The 22,025-nt window shown below is 44.6% G+C and overlaps 1 protein-coding gene across 6 annotated transcripts in view; it reads right to left on the bottom strand.

Annotated features, from left to right (window-relative positions):
- Positions 1 to 22,025, bottom strand: part of PHACTR4 (phosphatase and actin regulator 4) — a 78,467-nt gene that overhangs the window by 45,228 nt on the left and 11,214 nt on the right. The window contains exon 2 of one of the 6 annotated variants that reach the window (XM_082329792.1): positions 3,697 to 3,839. The exons of the other annotated variants lie outside the window; for them this stretch is intronic. The gene's annotated coding sequence lies outside the window, so the exon portion shown is untranslated. The remainder of the gene's footprint in view (positions 1 to 3,696; positions 3,840 to 22,025) is intronic. 6 annotated transcript variants of the gene reach the window in all.

The following is a 22,025-nucleotide window of genomic DNA, read 5'->3' as shown; positions in this document are numbered from 1 at the left end:
CTGATATATTACATAGCATGGTAAAAACATGCTCAGCATTTTAGAAAAAGACAGCTTCTGTCCTAAAGAGCTTGCAGTTCAAACTAAGACACAACCACAATAGGAAATGTCAACAAGCACAGCAAGGGGTGATTGGGAAAGAGCTATAAAATAAGCTTGTTTCCAGTGCTGAGAAGTCAAAGCTAGCTTTTATGCATAGCCCATTTCAGCCTAACCCTTCACCACTAAGTCTAGGACAGCTCATCACCTTAACTCCCAGCAGCAAAGTGCAGTTTGTTGGCTGTAATGCAACATCAGATCAGATGGATCATCTCCATCTGATAATTCGCTGACTTTACAGCACATGCTCAGCTTGTACGACAGCATCAGAGCATCACAGGGCTGCAGTGTCAGAGGAGATAACCCTACCACACCATCACTGGAAGTGCGCCTGAATAAGCCATCGCTGCAGGGCTTTTAAGCTTTGCTTTGCTGAACCGTGTGGGTGAAACACTCCTTTTGATCACACAACCATGCTCGAGGCTACTTCTCTCTGCTGCAGCTAGAATACCATTGCAGCAATATTCTTAGATGGGGAGAACATCTCGACAAAGCCATTAAACTCTCAAAACATCACTGGCAATTACAGCATTTAAAACAGCTTAGTGAAGAGAAGTGCTATCTGTGCAGACTTCTGGGCAGCAAGTCAGTCACCCAAGAACATCAGATCTTCATTTCAGAGGCAGATTACCACAGGGTTACTTGGGAAACACCCTCATAACTCCTTAAACAGCTAAATTTCACGTGCATTCTGGATGCGCAATTTGGTATATCCACACGATATGTCTATTCTAAAGGCTGCCTCAAGGACACTATTTGCAAAAATGAAAACGAATGCTCCCCACTGAAGGCAGAAGAGCCATAATGATTTTTACAAATATCATTATCAAGTCAGCATCTTCACACAAACCCAAACCTCCAGTTAGTAGCAACTCTACTATACAGGGGATTTGCAGGTAAGGTGTCCCTGCCTGCCCTTTCAGTAAGCCCTGCTGGGAAGGGAAAGCAGAAGAGAAACAAAAGCAGACACCTCAAAACTTGAACCTCAGCATAGATGACAGCAACCCTCCTACTCCCCCAGAGCCACCAGGGAGTTGAGTTTAATTTGCCTTTCAAGGGCATTCCTGCACAGGCTGCGCTGAGCTTTGCATATTACAAGGGGCACATTTGTGCCTGGAATACTAATCCTGGCAGCCCATCACTGCTGGACACTCACTGTATGCACCAAGGACATCTGTCATTGCCTGACAACACGGCTGGAAGCACCTCAGCCTGTATGGGGAGGGATCCTTCTGAGCAAAACACTAAATCCACAATCATCTGATTATGAACAAGCATAAAAGGCACATCAGAGAAAAAAAAATGTGATGCCAGGTTAGAGCAAGAGGGAGCAAAGTCAGGACTCCCAGCACTTCCATGAGGCTGCCAAAGCAGCAGCGCACATCTCTGCCTGTGCTAAGAAACAGGCACTTTCTCACCAAAGCAATGGATTAAGTAGTGCAGATCCTGCCAGCATTAACTAGGACTGGCTAGTTGGGAAGCTGTATTCTGCAACAGACAGTTTGAGATAACCCACCCCACAGAACAGAAAATTACTTTCATCCTCTACTGACAGTTCCCAGGTATGTAAGCCTGAGAAAACTCAGATTTTGCATTTCCTTTAGCATGACACATGCTACAGCTCCTCTGAATATTCATGTCCTCAAAGTGCTCAGGCATTCCCTGAGTCTGACAGCTGCGTGAAATTCCTCTGCCACCAGAGAGCCGCCTGTTACCGACACAGCACAACTCCCTTCGCCACTCTGGGATGCACCGTTTTGCAGCCGTGCTGCCTGCCCCTTGCTGCTGCTCAGCATCACAGCAAGCAGAAGCATGGCCTTTGTCTGGCTTGTTAGTTCAAACACTTAGCTTCCCCCCCCCCCCCCCCCCCAGCTCTTCATACCAATCTAAGAATATATTCTTGTTCCATTGACCCATCTCTGAACTCTCAGCAGCAAGGCTTTTTTCCAGCTAGGCAGCTAATCCACCCACAATAGAGAAGGACCGCTCCACAGCCATGCTGTAGTGTTTTCTATGCTGTTTTCTACCCTGTTTCTTCAGTCTTCGCATGTTCTCTGCTGAAGCAGGGAACTTCATCTGTCCAGCTCCGCCCATGTGCTCAGCTCTGTTGCATCCTCCTGAGGGTGCAGTCCCACAGCAACGTAAACCAACCAAAGTCCAGACTCAGGACCTCCTTTTCCATGCCTTCCCACCCCTGCCTCGCACCAGCACTGGTCCAGCTGCCCAGGGAGCCATAAAAGCTGACCCAGGTGCAAACTAAGCACTTTCAGAGGAACACACGGTGGGCTGGGAAGGACAGGACCTTGACAACCCCAGCTCCAAACACTAAGTTACCATGAAGCTGCACACTAAGGGGCCACTGTTTTTTCCAGCCTCAGGCAATCCACATAGTTCAGCTATGAGCTTTGCTGATTACCAGCTTACCCGTTTTCTCATGGTCTCATTTTCAGCAAGCCTTACCCAGACCTCTTTAACATTATGCTTTCAGCTTCCTCCACAGTGAAGCTCATTAGCTGTACCACTGTCTTCACAGGTGCTTCTGATCTAAGACTGCTCATCTCCTCCAGTAACACTGAGCAGCTTTCTTCAAAAGACTAAGGGATGTTCCAAAAGTCCAACTAAAAACCAAGCCAATGTTGGTTGTTTTTCCCAACTAAACCAGAAAACTGACAACTCTTCCAAACAGAAGCGGCACACTACTACTCCACAGCGTCTGCTAACAGGCTTGCCGTAGGCATGGAAAGCCAGTTTCCATGCTGGCTCAGCTCTAAATCACCATCCCAGAGAGGGACGTGACAGCAGCTGGGCAGCTACTACAGGGCTCTTACTGTAAAGAGAGACAAAACCAGAGGCTGTCTTGGGAAAAAAGCATGTGAGGAAGAGAAAGGATCTTCTTATAACAGTCTTGCACTATACCCATCAGTGGGAGGGAGAGGGAGAGGGAAGTGTTAACAAACACCCAATAGCCTGAGGAGCAAGGTCCTGCATTAATACAGGCCATTACCAAGCACTCAAGTGAAGTACCCATGAAATGAAACCAAGTTCACTTGACAACCTCCTAGAAGATATTTTATTTTGAGCTAATATGGTGCTAGTAACAGTCAATAAACAAATATAATATTATAATTCATTATGCTAGTCCAGTCCTTTGCTTTACACAGTTTTAAAAATGATATTACTACAGGAGCACCCAGAAGCCCAAATTCAGAGCCGGTCCCTGCTGGACCAGATGACAGATGAGCCTAGTGAGGGACTGCTCCTGTCTGCAAGAGCTCACAATTATAACAAGAAAAAGTGGACAACAAGAATAAGGTTAGCTGGGAGACTGAGGCCAGGCACCGAGCAGCCTGCTCTTCATCACACAGGTTATCTGGGAAGGTTCTGAGTTTTCATCTCTGGCTTGCCAAATTTTACTCAAATGGTTGAACCAAGCCATCAGAAGGACTCTTCTCAGTGCATCAAACCCAGCTGCAGATGTTTCTGAAAGGCTGGACTCGCAGCAAAAACTTCCCAACTGCCCCACCAGATCTGGTTGTCCATCCCTTTTTATAAATGCAATTAAAAAAAAAAAAAAAAATCAACATTTTGTTCTCTCACCAATCAATTACTCATTCCAGGAAGACAGATGAGCGGATTTTTGCAAAGCTGAGATAACTCCACCTAATGCTGTGGGTATGCTGTCCATGAAGCCCCATGAAGTCCCCAGGGGAAGGGCTGAAGTAACCCAATTTATCTGCCAGCTGTAAGATTAAGAGCATGGTAAACAGTATTAAAATTCTGTTCTACAAAGCAGAATAACTCAACAGCACAGAACAGTTCTCCCAAGGGGCTGCTTATAGCACGGGTGCACAGATGAGAGAGTTTAAATATCACAAGGGAAATTCTTAAAAAACCTAAACAGATCAACCATGCCAAATGCACTACTATAAATTACAAGACAAGGTGTGAAGGTAAAGTTAACCTCTTGTTGGACCGAGCAGTACAGAGGGGAAGAGAGATGCACAAGCCCTTCTTCAGGTCAGCAGAAGCCAAAAAGCTTGTCCGTTTTTTCTGACTTCATCTAATAACAAATCAACTCCACCTAAAAATCTTGGTTTGCTTATGTCCTTCAGTTACCATGGCTTGAACATGATTTGCTACAAATGGGTATGCTGGTTTCAAAATCCTCCAAGCAGCTTCTGCTGACCCAGTTTGTTCTGTGCTAATCACGCACAGAGCAACGGAGAGGTCAACTCCTGTGCATCCTGCAGGTAAATGAGAATATTCCCCCTCAATAAAATGACACAGATTAAACCAAGTTGTTCTCACAGCCTAATGTGGAAACACGTCAATGAATGGGGTGCACCAATAATTAACAGCCTTGCAGTTTCTCTCTCTTCACAAGCATCCCAACACTTCAGGTTAGAACACAGCTTGCATTTCTTCACTTGTTGGAAAGCAATTGCTGTTGAGCAGGAACACAGCAGCTGTTTAGCACAAAGAAAGCGTTTTGTGGAAGAAGTGACAAATATCCCATGGAAACAGTGGGAAAAATCAGAAAATAGTATAACAACTATAAATGCAATTTAAACAGAATACTTGAATAACTACGTCTGAGAAATCTAAATACAGTAGATATTACAGCAAATGAAACCAGCTGCTTTTAGTCACAGATTTAACGTTTGATAACTGGCTCCCCATGCAAACAGCAAATATTTTTCAGCAGCATGGTAGCTGCCTGTGGGTGGCACAGTAATATAACGTTACCAGAGAGGAACTGGAAAGGGAAGGGAGCTGCATCCTCTGTGAATGCGAGATGTGGTAGGCGAGTGGGTTTTTTCATCACTTGTGCAAAGTAAACCTTAAAAATACTCATCAGTACACTATGCAGAACATTGAAGTGGGACTCCAGACCCATCTTCACTCGCAGCTCTGCTACTGACCAGCACATTCAACCCTGGACAAGGCCCTTTGTCTATCTGTGCCTCAGTTTCCACCTCTTCAAGAGGGGATTAACTTCTTTTGTAAAGCAATTCAAAACCAAATAAAAACTTGCAATGCTCCATTTCCTAGAAACTGCCACCTTATATAGGACTCCCACAGTAGCACCTGGACACCTTACTCAGCTAACAAGCCAAACACAGCAAATTTTTTTCATGGTTCCACTTGAAACAGATCATCACCTATAGCCTCTCCCAGGTGTTTCAGTTCACTGAATGAGGCATATTTACCAAACTTGAAACAAAAAGCCCGCAGCCTATAGGAAAGCATAGCACAGAGATGAACACAGCATGACTTCTAAGCCAGCTCCCAGTGACAAATGCTATTTCTATTTAGCTATCAGTACGGTAAACACTTATAATTCGCCTCCAGACCTTTTGGCAGCTGATCAGCCACTCTGGAGGTGTGGATGCAAACAGGGGAAAAAAACCTGCAGTATGAACATAGCAAACCAGCTTTGCTACTCACTGCCCTTGAAGCAGATGAAGGGCTTGTCTCTACCAAAATTATCTTCCTGATAAAAGCAGATGATAAAATTAAAGCAGAATGGCTGATCTGTGCAGAGGACAGAGGCTCTTGTTCTTATTATCATGCAAGCTGACACAGGAGGAAGAGCATCCAAAAGGAGGTAGCAAGGCATGGCTATTCCTTGATCAGCCTCCCAAAAGATGGAAGCCCTAAGTCACCAAGAGCAAGAGGCTATTTACCCTCTGGATTCCTGACTGACAGCTAGATTGTAAAACTATCTAAAAGTAAAACTAGCTAGATTGTAAAACTATGGGGCTGCAGAAGGTCTCCCTTCCAAAAGCAACTAAAGGTTGGCTTGCAGCTCCTGTGAAATCCCAGCCCCAGCAGCACCACACTTGTTTCAAGTCTGGAACTGGCATGTTTCCATTATGTCTTTCTGCGCAACCGATTTCAGTACAATAGGGCTTGTCAGAAATTAAAATTCCTTTGTGATCAGTACATACCTGCTCATACAACAGTTGTATCACACCTCGCAGGGAATTTCAATTTACTTGAAAAACCTCTAACCAACTCTATCTGTACAGAACCATGGACATTTAGAAATGAGAGGATTACTGACTCCAGGGTGAAGAAACTACAGCAGCCCGAAAGCACGGGACAGCTTGTCTGAAGCTAACATCCAATACTGCAAAGCAAAGGAGACTCATGATAGCAACTTCATGATAGAAATAAATGCACCTGCCAACTAGCAATCGACTCTACAAATCAAGTTACATTCCCCCCCCCCCCCCAATTTTAACAATTATTTTCCAGCCTTTTTGAATTTGTACAAAGACCAGTGAAGAATTTCACACCTCTGCCACAAAAGACTGATCAGAGATAATCATCACATTCATTAGGTCTCAGCACTGCACACAGCACTGATTCAGTGAAAAGGCTTTACTGTTTCCGAGGTAGCCTACAGCTTTTGAAGTAGCAAAAGCTGCTTTTACAACCCAACAGGACCTCCCAAGAAAAACTGCATCTAATGAACAAAATCCATTTTAACCTGACAAATGCTACTGAAAACATGAACTCAGACCTCTGCTTATAGTTGCCTGCCATGAAGCGTAAGAGTGGGCTTGTTTGGATATATCAGCAACAAAAACCTCCATCCTTGACCTACCATTAAGGCACACAGTTGAAGACTGTGGGTTGCACGTATCATCTGGGCTATATATAATCTGCGCCTGCATTGCACTATAAGATGCACCCAAAAGGCGCGTAATAATAGGGTTACTTATTTACATCTGGCTTCTGGGGTAAAATACAAACCACCTTTGCCTTAGTTTTGTGGTTTCCATTTTCGTCAAACTTTCAATGAAAACAAAGTATCCAAGTACACATTGCAGTGCTGTGGTAATGCCCCTGTAATTATGACTCGATAGACGATTTCATTTGCAACCACCATTTCCTCACCGAAATGAGGCCACTCTTCGCAAAGGCAGTTTGCAAAGCGTTTCTTTTTGCCTCTTTTTAAGCAGCGACAGGAATGAGTTTAGCCATTATCAAAGCACTAAAACGAATTTGTCAGAAAGCTCACCTGAGCTCTGAAAAAGCCAGCAGCAGTTGAGGCAGTAGCTGAATTTGCAGTCCCGCCATATGGGTCTTTCCCAAGGCACCTCACACGTTTGCTCCCCACCGCATGCCCAACTGCTTCCTGGGATAAACAGACCGCAGGGTACGTGCAATCTGATTAAACCCCGCGTTTAACCAGTGCGCGTTCGAGTGCATAAAACAGGCGCCTCTAATCAAATTCCATACTGAAAGGCAATGCAATGTTCTCACTTGAAGAAATATGAGATATAGGAAACCTGTGCTGTGTAGGTGTCTTTATCAACTTAAAGTACAGAGTAGAGTCAGCACTCCTTAACTGGACACAGCTCAGCTATTTACAATTAAATCTCTTTCTGAATGGACACTCTGGAATCACGTCACTGTGTCTACAGGAGCCTTAAACTTAATCTTTTGATTCAGATTTTGCCAAACAGTAAACAGTTCAGGTAGAGTTTGTAATGCAGTTGTAGCCTTATTTTTTCCTTCACTGTCTCACTACAGTAATTTCTAATTACTTGTGATTAAGACATCAAATTTCCTTAAAGAAACCCTCCCCAGGCAATTTATTCATCTTGTGTTCCATAGCTCCAGCTTTAATAAAAAGGTGCCCCAGCCATAACTAGGAAAACAGAGACATTAATTCCCATGACTGATCTGGCAAACTCTTTATAAGTACAGGCAGTGAGGCATCCCACCGTGAAAATAAGCCCATAAAGTTTCTGAATAAGAACATTTCCTTTAAAAAAAAAAAATCATTTGTAGTTCTCATTGCTGCACAAAGTTTATGAAGCAGCAACATTGTTTGCATGAGGATCGTGCTTACTACAGCAATCTGACCTAACATGCTCCAAGTTGATTCTTATCTCGGGAAAGTTGTGCCTTTCCTAACGCTCTTCCAAATGCTTCCGGATAGGGATCGATTCCATTGCTAATTCACACATGGTCATTCATCTTTCAGACCTGCTGGAGGTTTTGAACTGATACACTCCCCCAAACCTCAGGGAGGATAATCTTAAAAAAGGCAGTGGTTATCTCCTGAAACTCCACCATGAACAGGAACGTTTCTTTCAGCCTGCTCTCATTTTCTCATTGCCACTCTACTAACTCTCAATTTAGAGATGACAATTTCCAGCCAACATATTCAGCTGCCTTAAGAGCTCAACAAACTATCCCCGCTTCTCTTCAGCCACAAAAGGACCTTGCACCACAACAATGGCTAGAAAAATACCCAACTGAACAAGCAAATCTCACAGCATGCCCTGCAGGCGGGCAAGTTGATCTGGTCCAAGAAAGTCAACCCAGTGAAAACTGCTTTTCTACCAACTGTGCAAAATTAAACAAGAGGAATCAATTTCAACAGCAACAAGCAGATCAGTGAACAGATACGATGTGGAAGGAGAAAGCATCAAGTGTCTCAAACACACTTCCAGGGCACAGAAGCTGCTAGCTGAGGAAATGCCTTCAGATGGGGTGTACTGACTGTAAGCTCACTGGAGCTGGCTCTCTGGTCTGCATACCTGGCATGGTGAGCTCCTGGTTCGCAAGGGGAGGGTCCCCCACCCATGACACATCGCCTTGGACAGGAGCGCTTGGGGTATGTCCAGCAGCTTACAGCCCTGCCTCAGGAACCAGCACACCTGGGTGGTTTGTCAGATCACTTAACTCTGGATTGCCTTGAATAAATCCATCTAAGAGCTGAGCGAGAACTGTATATACCTCGCAAGGTAATATAATAGAAGCCCAATATGAGAGAGAGCCTGTTAGGAGCTTCAGAAGAGAATTAAAATCCAATAAGGAAAAAATCCTTAAAAAATGAACAGCTTGAACTATAAGCTATGACTTTCTGGTGACTTCTCTTGTACCCCAGGTCCAGCCTTTCTGTTCTGTTAACTGCTGTGACCTTGGACAGCAGAGCAGGTTTGTTAACACACTCCATGACCCCCCCACACTCCGAAGCACAGCTATCAACAAGCCAGAAACTGCTGGTTTGCTCAGCAAACAAGACCTTTTGATAGGTGCCAGCATGAGGAATGGTTACAAAAGTACCCCCCATTCCCTCCACCTACACTAGCACTCCCAGCAAATTTTAAACAAGGTTTCTGGGAATGGACTTAACTATATCAGAGCAACAAAATAGATGAAAAGGAGTGCAACTGAAGGAGAATGTGATCACTTACAAGATGTAATATGGAAAAGGCATATTAAGAAAAAACATCAACACTAGCAGGACCTAAATCCATACTGAGCCAGATAAACTAGAAATAAACAAAAAGTGCTTCGCTACACTTTTAAGACTTCAAAGGTAGTTCTCAGTAAGCCCCAGGAGTTAGAAACTTGCATGTGTATCAGGCAGCCACGAGTATAAGCTGACAGCTTTTCTGGAAATGTAAAAAATATGCTGAAATCATGTTAGGATTGTATTCTTACCTTCAGCTGGAAAACTTACTCATTTTAAATGAAAGCTGACAGCAGTCATGTGAAACACACCTTGATTCAGTTCTTATAGAAGGTAGCAGGTGGTGAAATATTCCACTTTAAGGAGAAGATTTTTCAGCATGGCCCATGCTTCCAAGGAGATGTCGTTAGCCACAGAGAGCCGGCACAACACATACCCACCCACGTTCAACAATTAACCCTGTTAGATGTGTCCACAGAAAGCCAGAGTCGAATGCCCTCTCCGTCCCTACCCCAGCACAACACGCCCTTCTAAGGAACAAAACCCACCACTTTGCCACTGCTGGCAGTCATCTCCAGCACGTACACTGCGACTCAGCACGCATGCAAGGCTACGCATTCAGACTTGCTGCATACCTCTGCCACGTGAGATAAGCAGCTCAGTCCCTGCATGTAGGGATTGCATCGCTGCGTGCAAACGCCCAGCACACCATCACGTCTTACTTCCAAATGTCAAGCCAAGCTGCTCTAAAAGGACACCTCGTAGTAAGATGGCCAAAGGAAGTGTTTGAGCAGATTACACCAACCTACGGTGACAGGTTTATTAAAGGGAAACTCAGTTCTACAATAAAAAGGGTATTGAGGAATAGCTATTATGATGTAAAAAGGAACTGAAGCTTGATCCAATCTGACCTAGCTTCACCCTGTAAATTAATGACACTTACAGCAATCTTCAAAATTGATAGGTATCCTTTCCCCTCTGACATAAGCCAAAGTTGGACAGATGACATAATTCATTTGAAGGCCACAGAGGGTATTTGTCAGCCAGCTTTGGGGTTTGCCTATAACTGGAGATTTCCTAAATGACTTCATCTGAGGAACAGTTCAATTCATAAAGAGGTGTCCACAAAAAACAATGTTTAGGTACACAATAGCTGCATAACAGCAGTAAACAGCTACCCCAGAATACAGTGAGCTGTAAAACACCCACACACAATCGAACACAAACCTACAGAAGCTTTCACTGGGACTTAAGCTAACAGGTTTGCACTCTTGCATCCCAACAGCACGGAATGAGCATGCAGAAAGCTGCAGGAGCTCTGCCAAGTATCAGTTAACTTGCTTCGTTGTAAATTTATTTGCTGGAACCTGTAACTGCACCTCTCGACAGCCTCTCCTGTCCCTCCAGATGGGTCAGGGAGCTCCAGGGAAAGGCAGCCCATGAACCGAGCTATAACTGCTCTGCAGCGGGGACTAGCTCAGACCACTCAACCGTAATACTTTCCTAGCTCCATCCCAGTTTCAGCAGCCAAAGGGAATTTGTGACCAATTTCTTCAACTGTCCTCCCCATCACTAAGACTTCCTTTCAGTCTTGGATTAGGTCTGGGTATTAACTATCTTGCTGCACAGTCAAGCTTTGAGTAGCTTTTACCATAGCGCAAACTAACGAGGTCTTTATGTCACATACCTGTATTTGCAGCAAAGAGAGCACACCACAAAAAGAACCAAAGCACCCCAAGTTCCCTGATGTCTTGCAAAAATATAACATAGTAGTGCATTTCGGATAAAATAAGCTTTTTGTCAGGAGAAAGCATTCATCTGTGTGAGCCAAAGGAAAGAACACATTTCCCACAAAAATGAACAGGCCTGAGGAAAAGCCCCCCAGGAACAAACCATGCTAACCCTGTAGAGTTCAGCGTAGCTCTTCCACGCCTGCAGCGTCACAGCTTTTTTGGGTTAGTTTGAACTGAAAATGAAACCAGAGAAACAACTAAATCTGAAAGCTTCCTCAAGGAAGCAATTCAGTGGCAAGCACCAGGTCAGGGTATGCAGGCACAACCACCAAACACAGGCTGGAGCAACTGCACTTGAACCCCAAAATTGCTCTGTGCAGAAGGCAATGAAAGCTGTAGTTTCACAGGCACTTGGCAGCACACAGAGCAGCTCTGCCTGCCCTCCTCTCTGCTGGCATCAGGAAACTCATCAAGCAGCTGACCCCAGTCAAAACCAGCCTGGTGCAGAAACAGCTGGGTTTAATCCAATTCAGTTCCTCAATTTGTTTGTCACATGGCCCACAAACAGTTATTTGAGTATAAGGGAAGGGAATGAACACACAGGACCTCTTCTTCCGCAGCTATAGCAGTTTTAGGTGTTTAGACAGCTGCAACCCAAAGCAGGGGTCTCACACTGGAGGGCACAGTCTGCTGTCACAGAGAAGGGATAAGACTGGGCTAGGAAGGCATCAAGTCGTGCTTCCCAGCACCACAAACAGGCTTGAAAGACCAGACATGAATCATCAGATCCTGCCCACTCCTCTATTCCTTTTCCCACAGCAAACACCAACGGAAAGGTGCCATCCTTATCTTTCCATGCTGTTTGAGCCAGTTAGATCACCAAGCCATGAGTATCTATGCTAGATACTCTCAGAGTATCCAATACTGTGACAAAACAGGACTTGTTTACTCATACGATTGAGATCTCTGCTACAAAACTATTATTAAACTCCTCCGATACACTTAAGAGCAACAGCCTGAAATGCCAACAGATCCCAATGCACCAGGATTTGCCAGCCCCAGGTTTTGAAACGAGCGGGACCTTGCTGTTCATAACCCAAGGCATGATCCGGAATTCCAGTTCAACCAGTTCCACCCTTTCTGCCCCTTATTTCTCCCATTTTCTTGGAACAACAGACAGCAACAAAACCCTACTCCAGTCTACACCGAAATAAACAATTCATTGTAAACCCATGCAATGGAAAGCCACCTGCTCCCTCACACAATTAAAAGCATTTCCAAATTCCAGCTCTCCCTCAGCCAGCGCAGACAGATGGACACAAGAGGCACACACAGCACAGAAAGCCCGCTCCACAGCCAGCAAAGCCTTTGTACTGCAGCAGCCCGAGACACAAAGCCTAATGGCAGAGTCTGCCTCCACAAGAGGTGTTTCGTTAAGGGATCACAACATAAATCAGCAATCCTCCAGCCACAAAACCAGCTCAAACTCACACGTAGGCCAATTAAACTTGCAATCCGCTAAAACACATGTGTACTCTCTCTGACTTCTGGGGACTCTCAACTGGCAGATCAGGTCGTGCGATCTAGCTGACATTACCTGCCCCAGATGTCCCCAGATAGAAACAGTAAATGTGACTAAGTTTAAAATGCAATGGCTCAGTCATCACCACAGACAACTACAGATTTTCACTTTCTCGCACACCCTCCTCCCATTCAATACCACGTTACAGGAAGGAAATAACCCCTTTGCAAAGGAAGCGATAGCCCTGAGAGAAGGCAATAAAAATGCTGAAGTGGGAGCCGATCTTCCGCCTTGCTCGCTCCTGCAGGACCTGCCCCCAACACCATAATCCCTCAAGTCTGCAGGTATTTAGGCTAGACCTGGATTCTCAGCAGGAACAGGGCTGCACTATGCAAATGGAGCACCTGGCCACCAGAGACTGCCGATTATTCAAAGAGATACTTGCTGCTGCCTTTGCCAAGACAGAAAATCAGTGCGAGAGGCCATTCCTGTACTGCTTTGCAACGCACACCAAGTACAGCAAGCACCAGAGACAGAAATCTCCTTCCTTTCTCCCCTGCTTGTGGTCCCCATGTGCTGTTCAGCAAATTTGGCCATCTGCAGTACATTTCCATTTGAAAAACTGGCTATAGACAGGACTGGATTCCCAGCGTGGTTAATCATTTCCCCAGCAGACCTGGAGCAGATCTGCTCCACCATAGCTCCCAGGCCCTTCAAGAAGCTGCAGCCAGCACAGCAGCGACCCGCATCCAGGCAGAGCCCTCATTCACCCACACAGCGCTGCCCTTGGTGCCACCCTCGCTCTCCACACCCCGAGCACAATGCAAAGAATTTGTGAGGCAGTGCTGTGTGGCTCGCGTTGCATTGCCTAAGCACCAGTTCTTCCCCTCAAGCATACCGAGAGCTCTATCCAGGAGACCCATCCTATGAGCACTGCTCAGGAAGTGTTTCTGTTAGATTTTGGCTTTCAACTCAGATTTCTTTGAAGACAAATGCTAATATCCTTTAAAAAAAAAAGGTTCACCAATCCAAAACCAAAGACTCATCACTCTTATGAATCACGCAACATTATTATTTCTTCTGCCCATCAAAACAGAAATGTCTCACCTTGCAAAACAATTGCTGTGGTTGCCCAGGCTCACAAAAAATCTATCCCATCTGTTAAAAAGCTGAGTGCACTGAATGAAACTATTTGACAAGGGCTGTACCAAAAGGCAGCAAACATTTCACCCCACAATGGCTACTTCAAACACAGTCAAACAGCAGTTGCAAGGCAGCTCAGCTCAGTATCAGCCATCAGAAATACAGCTTTTAGCAAGTAATTCTTTTTGAAGACAGAGCCTGTGGGACACTGAATTTAAGACTCAAACCTGCAACTGCAAGAAAGCTCCATAAATGCATGTTTAGAAGATCTCATGTCCCAACTACTACAGTCAGAAAGCAAGGACCAAACTGTTTCTTCCTTCAACGCTGTAACAGAAAAGAGAAATAATCCAGGACCTCCACTTCACCTGCAAAGTCTCTGTGTAACAGGTAAAGCCTCTCTGATCTCCAAGTGCAAGGGACAGGTGTGGAAAGGACACCTACAACAGTACAGGAGATAATCACCATGGAGGATGAGACAAGACACTAACATCACCGATGGAGCCGAGCCGCATGCTGACATGCGCCACCCCAGCTCCTCCTGCACCACATTCCCAACTGCTCTATTGGCCATTTCTGAACAGCAGTTTCTCCCCAAACATGATTCATCTTGGGGACACAGACAAAAGTCAGTCTGCTGCTGGTGAACCCAGCACACACTAAGTTAAGCACAATTTTTAACCAGCATCTCCCTGACAGACTGTTGGCAATGAACACATTCTCCTTCTGCTTAATGCAGATACAAATCCATTCCCAACAGACTCCTATTTCAACTGCCCTCATCATCAGCGGTAACTCACATGCCATATCAGAACCAGAATTTTGGATGAGAAAACTTTACTTGCTTTTAAAGTGTTCATGCTCAAAAGTGGTGCAAGGATGAACAGAGTGGATGATCAATGCAGGCAAACAACAGCACAAGCCGTCATGCTTTCCCAAGAGCAACCACTAACACCAACTTCAGATGAGGCTTTGTTGATCCCAACTCATTAGCAGCATGGCCAGCCATCCCAGAAGTGCTGCCCACTGAGGACCCATTCAGCTAATGCACTTCCCCAAGATCCATGTTGTGCTTTAAGTTGAAGAATGCACCATATTTTTATAGGACAAGCCAACAAGTGGCTTTAAATACACAAAGAAACACTAGCCACCACATTATCTTGATTATGCAAATCAAAACCCATGCTGCTGGCATTAAGAATGAAGGCTTGAACAGCTTCCTGCGGCAGTCACCTTAGAAATACCTAAGAATTTGAGCTTCCAGTAAGAGAGGACTAAACTGCAGTTGTAAAGAGTGTCCCAATAACTTATGAGCCAACAGATAATGTCAAACCCCGAGGGAACAATCTGTGGATAGCACAGGAGGACTCACTGTCATCCGCCCATATATGATCAGGTTCTGCTATCTTAGCTGATAATCAAAAGGTAGTAAGCTAAACATCTCGCACCAACATAAGGAATCCTGCTCTTTGCATTTACTTCGCAATGCAGCCACACAGCATGGTAGGAACAAGCCTAAAGAAACGCTCATGCCAATTATTAAAAAAGGTAGAGCTGTTTCAGTACTCATTACATGCACCACAAACACAGAATATCCTTCCAACATTAGTCCCCTATAAAATTCATAGAATCATAGAATCGTCAAGGTTGGAAAAGACCCTTAAGATCATCGAGTCCAACCATTAACCTATCACTGCCAAGTCCATCTATACCATGTCTTCGAGCACCGTATCTATCCGTTCTTTAAATACCTCCAGGGATGGAGACTCAACCACTTCCCTGGGCAGCCTGTTCCAGTGCTTGACCATCCTCTCAGTGAAGAAGTTTTTCCTAATATCTAACCTAAACCTCCCCTGGTGCAGCTTGAGGCAGTTTCCTCTCGTTCTATCACTCATTACTAGGGAGAAGAGACCAACGCCAACCTCACTACAACCTCCTTTCAGGTAGTTGTAGAGAGCAATGAGGTCTCCCCTCAGCCTCCTCTTCTCCAGGCTAAACAACCCCAGTTCCTTCAGCCACTCCTCATAAGACTTGTGCTCTAGACCCTTCACCAACTTCGTTGCCCTCCTCTGGACACGCTCCAGCACCTCAATGTCATTCTTGTAGTGAGGGGCCCAAAACTGAACACAGTACTCAAGGTGCGGTCTCACCAGTGCCGAGTACAGGGGCACTATCACCTCCCTGGTCCTGCTGGCCACACTATTCTTGATACAGGCCAGGATGCCATTGGCCCTCTTGGCCACCTGAGCACACTGCTGGCTCATGTTCAGGCGGCAAAATTACTCTGATCAGCAGAACACATTAATGAATCAGCCATAATATTCACAAAAAAAACCACATTGAACTGAAAGTGAACTCCACCCTCCCGTTAAAGATTAAACTGCTATAGAAACTATGATTAAGTATACAGGGCCATGAATCAACTACCTGAAATGAAGGTACGCCTTGGCAATCATAGAAGTGCCCAGCACTAGCAGGCAGACTGACATTTCGGTCACCAAAGACGGCCCCTCCCAGCATCCCAAAACTGCAGCATCGTGCAGACACGCAGCTTTAAGACACTTCACAGTTCCCATGAACATTTAATCTTTCTTACCTTTTGGGTTGTTTGGTTTAGGGGCTTTCTTTTTTTTGGCAGTGCTCAAAGCTGCACACACTCATTACAGGAACAGAGCGAACAGCTTCCAAATCCATTTTGAGACAACTGGATAAAGCACCTAAAATCAAACCCCAGATGCCTCTGGACCAGCTGTGTCTCTCTCCACAGCATTTCCAATCAAGCCCGCAGAAAAGCTGGAGGAAGATGGCAGGGCTTTCCAGCAGTTCCCTAGTCTAAAGTCTGAACAAAGTGGATTTAAAAGAGGCTTAATTTTCCCAGAGACTAATGCTCTCAGATCAGAATAAATCCTCCAAAAGAAGATATTATCCATAAATTTACTAGTTAGAAATGTTAATATATCCAGTGTTTATGCAAGAACTGCTGCTCTCTCCATGCAAGAGCATCACCTATACAATTTCATATTAAAGGAGAAACAGATTTCTGCTCTTTTCTCCCCCCACCTCCCTTTCCACACTGAAAGGCAGCACAGCAGCTTTATAAATACCACTTTCTAAGAGCAGCAGTAATTTACCGAAGAATCAAGGCAAACTTGTTCCTATTACACTAGGAAAGCTCTGAAAAATCCTCCCCTGCAAAGGAACTTAACACAGAAAACAAGATCTACAGGCAGAAAAGTCCAGTGTGAAACCTGGAGAAACATTCAAATAAAAACAATGCACAGCTAAAACTTCAAATTACATGTCACAAAATATAGGACATGGTGCAAATTAAGAAACAACTACCTGAACATTGCTGATTCAAGCAGAGCACAGCAGCAATACCCGTGTGCGTTGCCGGACTTACCCAACACATACCTGCTACTCAGACAAACGCTTCATCCTGTTATTCATAATTTATTTACTAAAAGCCCCATCTACACATCGTATGACATGTCGTACGATGGGACCCAGACCAGTATAACCTGGCTGCTAATTATGGCCCTTAAGGCTGAGATGCATTAATACATCCCTCTAGCTATGAACACGAGTATGACTACGACCTCACTAAGCACATATAATCTTAGAGAGGATAGACAGGAGGATGAAACAGGTATAGGAACAAGTGACTTGCCTGAGATCAAACAGCACAGCAGCAACATTAGGCCTCCTGTCCACCCAAGCATCCTTATTTTCCCTGTACTCAGTCTAGCTGATAAGTAGACAGAACCCAGTCATTAGAATACAGATTGAAGGCTTCATTTTGAAGCTAAAAGCAGATGAGAAATAGTACTGATTAATGTAATCACCAGTGTCACATTGATTTTGGAGATCCAGCAGTCTCACAGCACTCCCTCATTCTACTTTCCAAGCCTGATGTGTTCCCACAGGTTTTTGCATGCCTAATGCTGGTGACCAGACTGCACGCACTGCAACATGTTCAAGACACCTCAGAAAGCCTGCTTAGTAAATTAATCTTGAAAATTCCCAGATTTCTTTCCACCGGATGCATTCTGTGTAAGCCCACCAACACCCCCAGAGAAGCTGGATACTTTCTTAATGTTCCTAAATAACAGCCTTGCTGGGTGAGGTATGGAAGGAGCCAGCCTGTAATGAGATGTCAGCAACTGAGCAGCCCATGCATGAGCGAAGTTTTCCAGCCCAGGAACTTCCCTCCCTGCAAACCCTATTTATCTTCATATTCAGAAAAAACATCCAGTATTTATACGACAAGTGAAACAGAACAATAACAACAGCAAAAAAACACTTCTTGTAATGTTAGGTGTCAAGCTGAGTTAGCAGGTATGAATTTTCCTCATTTCCCGCTCTGCCAGTGCTGGCCTTCTATTAACTGTCTTCACTTTGTTGTGAACAGGTAACAGAAAAGCCAGATCGTCTAAAGCCATAGCTAATTTCAAAACTGCTGTAAAGTAGCACAAGCCAAGAGAGCCTGACAGCACTCACTTGACAATTCCAACCAAATGCTGATATTACTCTAAAAAGGCACAGCTGAGACAAGAAAAACCATGTTTAAACATGCCTACAATCTCAGTTTTTTCTGTCAATAATTGTGGGACTGTATGTTAAAAATTGATTTGGAAGTACAAGATGAAAAATTCTATGACCTTGCTCACCTCTGGCCCTGATCCACAGCCAGGAGACACAGGATATCTGTATCCAAGTTAGGGGCAGGATATAAGCATTACTTTAACTCTCAGCACAAGGTAAATGAAGTTTTGGTGACCCTGCAGGGCATGTGCCACTTCTCACCTGCTACTGATCAAAAAACATAAGTGAAAAAGACTTTGCTTCTAATTACTTGTTCTCTCTTTTGGCATCACACAAACATGCTTTACAGGGGAACAAACCCAAATGGACTTAACAACCCTTTTTCTACTTCTGCTGTTTCCCACCTAGCAGTAAATTACACCTGGTTTGCAACAGACAGACTAGACTTAATATCCCCAACAATAAAAGACCAACCTTGCTAGCACAAAGCAGACAGCCTATCACTTATTTTAGTAATTATTATCCTCCCCCTTCTAGGTCCCAGCTGATAAAGATAACATAGGCAGCACAAGGTCACTCCATACAGAAGCACAGATCAGTAACTGAAATTCTGTGGGTCCATCCAGATTTCCACTGTCAATATTGCAGCAGAGCAGCTTTAAAATACATTCCCAGAGAACCTGAGGCAGCCTGTTGAGCCAGCAAAGACCAGTCCAAACCCTCTTGGCCCTGCTTCTATCCCTGCATAAACCCGCTGAAGTCTCTTGTGCACTAGGACACGAAGGCTTGCTGGTAATAGCTGTACCTACAAACCTGATTCCCGCAGATCTTCGCAGTACACCAAACCTGCAAAAACTTTTGGACAGCTCTGGAGATGAGAGTAGTCAATAACATACCACCACCAGCACTTTTAAACGTCTGCAGGAGAGCTCTTGCCAAGGCTGAAACAATATTGATAGAAATCACACTTCCAGCAGGAACTGCTAGAACAGCCGATTACCCCAGACCTATACCAGTGAATTTAGTCAGTGACATAAACATTATTGACTTGACTTTAAGTAGGAGAGAAGAATTAGACAAGAGAACACAACCTTCACAAAGGCATGCGAGTACAGCAATTGCCAAAGTCCCCTTAAAATTGGCTTAGACAGTTATATGCTTTGTACAAAGCTCAAATTCTCTGAAGGCGATGACCTTTGGCTTTTCCCCCATCCATAAGCACCTCTGGAGACTTCACTTCCATGAGCACAGCCTCTGCAAACCCACTGAGACACAGATTGAGATCCTAACCTCCTACCTGAAGGCCATGTCTAGCAATAACCTCTTTTTTTTGCTAAGACACCCTCTGCAACACGGCGTTTGTAACACCAAGAGCCCTGAGCACGCTGTGGTGCTAAACACTGTGCAGACACCAAACAAGACAGTGCCTCTCAGACTTTAATCCAAGTTTACAAATTCAGGCTTCTCAGTAGGACTCAGGCCAATTTTTTCTTGCTTGCGCCCTTAAAAGCTAACTGTCTTTAGGGAAGAAAAGTAGGCACATTCAGAGAGATTCACCCCTCCCGCAGACAAGTATAAGACAATGAAGGAAGCCCATACGGGGCTGCCTCCAGTTTAAAATCAATGGTGGGGATTAATCTTGATGGATTTTAGACAACTGAGTCTATGGCAATGCAGCTCTAATTAAGGGGTTCACTTTTGTGGACTGGTTAACTAAAGGAAAACCTGGCTGCCAGTACCTCACTTGTCTGCAAAGAGGTTCATACTTTTAGCAGAAGTTTTCTGGAGCTGGCAAAACGAAAAGGTTCAAACCCTCCAGTTTAAGTGCCGTTAGACTTTGGTAAAGTCCAATGATCTTTACCAAATCTGTTTCAAAAGGCACACAGCTGGAGTAGACTAGGAGCTTAGTGCAGGAGCTAGAGAAGTGCCAGACTTGTACAAATCGCCCTCATCAGTATGCACCTTATTTTGCCCCATGACATTCAGCAGACATGGTTAATTAGTTCGTGATAATGCACTGCCCATCATGACTTCTGAACTTAGCTGTGCAGCTGGTAGGTAAGCAATTCTTAACTGTGTTTTGTAATCAGCATGCCAAAAGCACAAACACAAAAGAATAAAGTTAACAATCTGTTTACCCATTCCCCCCTCCGCAGATTGCTGCTGCTAGCCAACAGCTTGGGGGGGATCTATTTCCAGGATTCAGCAGAGAAATCATTTGGACCGCTCTCAATTTTCATATCCTTGCCACCAGTGCTTCATGTTATTTCACACAATTCATTCAGTTAGGAGATGAAGCCTGGTCCTTTGACCAATAGCATTAAAAGCCACTCTCTGGAGATAATTAGTCCTCCCTCCCCCATCCCTTCCCCAGTGGAAAGAGCATACAGTCATCAGTAAACAAAGAAATTCAAACAGTGTGACAACCAGGCTGTAGCTGGGGACGAAAGCTGCCTCTCACCTCCATATCTCAGCTCAGTTGATAATCAAAAACAAGTCGACACCACAAGCAGTAGAACCGGCAACACAAGAAAGAGTATCTGTAGATTAACAGCTTCGTCATTTAGAAATCAGGAAAACAGCAATTCCTGATTTGCAAGGAGCCTAAATACCAACACATAGTCATCGCTAGAGGTTTTGCATGGTCACCTTCCAACTCCAAAAGATTGACCCGAGTCATTCAAAACCAGCAGATAGGAACCAGAATCAGGAAATCTGCAGTCTTTTACCTATGATCTCAAGCCTGTCACCCAGCCATCAGCAAATCACACCAACCTCCACACCCCAGTTCCTTATGAGATACAAAAAGTCCTCTGGGGCAGAGAAAAATTAAGGACAGTCACCATTTGGAAAGCACTTTGAGACCCTCAGCTGAAGATTGACAAAATTCTGTATATCTATATGCTGACTCCTCACCTGGAATCTGCCCTTGGATTTGAGGGCACAGTTTGGAAGGAGTTAAAAACCCCCAGCCAGAGCCAGCCAAGGGTATGACTGCTGGCTGGTGCATTCACTGCCTGACTAATACGTGACCCCACTGTGCAGAAAAGAACTGGAAATAGTTACCACCACAGCACTGACAAGGCAGCAAGAGCTACTAATTAAATGATAAAAATAGATCTCTGAAAGGACTTTTTTCCCCTCGACACAAAGCCAAGGCCTAATGCTGCCGCAGTCGCACATCCATTAGCTTTCCATGGGCTCCAAACCCACCAGCACAAAAAGCATTCTCACACGGCACTTGTATACAGAAAATCCCAACTAAACAAAATTAGGGAACCAATTCTGAATGACATGGAGCATCTCTTCACTACACACGCTCCACTCCCACCTTTAATGGAAGCAAGAACAAGATGACATCTTTGCCCGCAACAGTCGTACCAGCTTCCTTGCACTCCCTGTAGCCCAAAGTTCTGGTTTTGCCTGAAAAATGAACATTTTTTGAGGTGACGCAGATGACCCCAAGGATATCTGCAACTTGCTTCATGCATGGCATTGCTTAGACCAGTGACAAAAAACTAACATCAGTGCAACTTCCACCATTGCGTGGGTTTTGCTTTAAGCCTCCCCTCTCCCACTCCCTGCCAGACACAGGTTTTGTACAGCTCATAACTGAATATTCATCACCAACTAATAGACCTGCAGGAACTGCAGTGTCAGTGATTTTTAATACATATAATGCCCCAACACATGCCAAACACAATGAAATTTGATCAAAATAGAAGCCATTTGTTTAAATACAAGTGATTTGGCTCTCAAAACT

This window comes from Platalea leucorodia (genome assembly GCF_965183815.1).
Source record: "Platalea leucorodia genome assembly, chromosome: 18".
Taxonomy (NCBI): Eukaryota; Metazoa; Chordata; class Aves; order Pelecaniformes; family Threskiornithidae; genus Platalea; species Platalea leucorodia.
Note: the sequence above shows the minus strand (reverse complement) of the source record. Positions and strands in the feature narration are given on the sequence as shown.